Source organism: Otolemur garnettii, unplaced genomic scaffold (assembly GCF_000181295.1).
Source record: "Otolemur garnettii isolate 467f Iridium unplaced genomic scaffold, OtoGar3 scaffold00082, whole genome shotgun sequence".
Classification (NCBI taxonomy): Eukaryota; Metazoa; Chordata; class Mammalia; order Primates; family Galagidae; genus Otolemur; species Otolemur garnettii.
In genome coordinates, this window is record NW_003852477.1 from 1336827 (window position 1) to 1338242 (window position 1416).

A 1416-nucleotide genomic window follows, 5' to 3' on the forward strand; every position below is an offset into this window, starting at 1 on the left:
AATAGAGAAAATATAGCTTAAAAAAGTTACATGCAGTTGTGTCTGGTGAGTGGGATGAGATGTGTCTATTGCGTTTCAACATAAGCCTGTTAATATTGTTATAACCTCGTACAAGTGTTATTTTGATAAATGTTTACTTATTGATTCTGTGGGGTATCAGTTTGTTAGGACTACCAAAACAGAGTAACACAAACTGGGGAGCCTGGACAACAGATATGTATTGTCTCCCCAGTTCTCAAAGCTTGAAGTCTGAGATCAGGGTCAGGCCAACACTGCTTTCTTCTGAGGGCTATGAGAGAAGAATCTGTTCCAGGCCTCCCTCCCTGGCTGGTGGGGGGTCATCCTCTCCCTGTGTCTTCACTCTGTCTTCCTTGTAAGTGTGTCTTTGTGTCCACAATTCCCCTTTGTCTAAGGACGCTAGTCATATCACATTAGGCCCACCCTAATGACTTCATTTTAACTTGATTACCTCTGTAAAGACTCTATCTTCAAATAAGATGAAATTCTGAGGTCGTGATGGCTAGGACTTCAGCACAGGAATTTGGAGGATGGAGGGAGAGGACATGACACAATTCAATACATTCCGTGGTGGTGGGGGGGATAGTCAGTTGTAGCTGAAGTTTCTCTGGGGGAATCCTTTGTAATGTTAGCAAGTTACTTAGATTTTTTTTTTTTTTTAATTCAGAGAACTTTATTGATGATACATGACAAGGTGGGGCTCCCTATAGGGGCCCCTCTCATTCTTTACTGGGTCTGGTGTGGAAACTATTTTGAGGGGAGATTCTCAGTGAGGTGGGGGACTGAGTAGGCAGGAGCACCCCAGCAGCTAAGGGCCTTTCTCTTCCTTTCATGCTCTGGCTGGGGCTGGTGGTCTGTGGGTTCTTACTCCTTGAAGGCCATGTGGGCCATAAGATCCACCACTCTGTTGCTGTAGCCAAATTCATTATCATACCAGGCAATGAGTTTGACAAAGTGGTCATTGAGGGCAATGCCAGCCCCAGCATCAAAGGTGGAAGAATGGGTGTCACTGTTGAAGTCAGAGGAGACGACCTGGTACTCAGTGTAACCCAGGATGCCTTGAGGGAGCCCTTTGATGCCTGCTTCACCACCTTCTTGATATCATCGTATTTGGCAGGCTTCTCCAGATGGCAGCTGAGATCCACCACCGACATGTTGGCAGTGGGGACATGGGATGCCATGCTAGTAAGCTTCCCATTCAGCTCAGGGATGACCTTGCCCATAGCCTTGGCTGCACCAGTTGAGGCAGGGATGATGTTCTGGAGAGCCCCGCGACCATCACGCCACAACTTCCCAGAGGGGCCATCCACAGTCTTCTGGGTGGCAATGATGGCATGGACTGTGGTCATGAGTCCCTCCACAATGCCGAAGTTGTCATGGATGACCTTAGCCAAGGGA

General features: G+C 47.6%; 1 pseudogene across 1 annotated transcript; it reads right to left on the reverse strand.

Moving 5' to 3' along the window:
* Positions 1–820: 820 nt before the first annotated feature.
* LOC100962799 lies at positions 821–1409 on the reverse strand (annotated as a pseudogene). The gene has a single exon (XR_002774513.1). The product of XR_002774513.1 is annotated as a glyceraldehyde-3-phosphate dehydrogenase pseudogene (transcript).
* Positions 1410–1416: the final 7 nt, after the last annotated feature.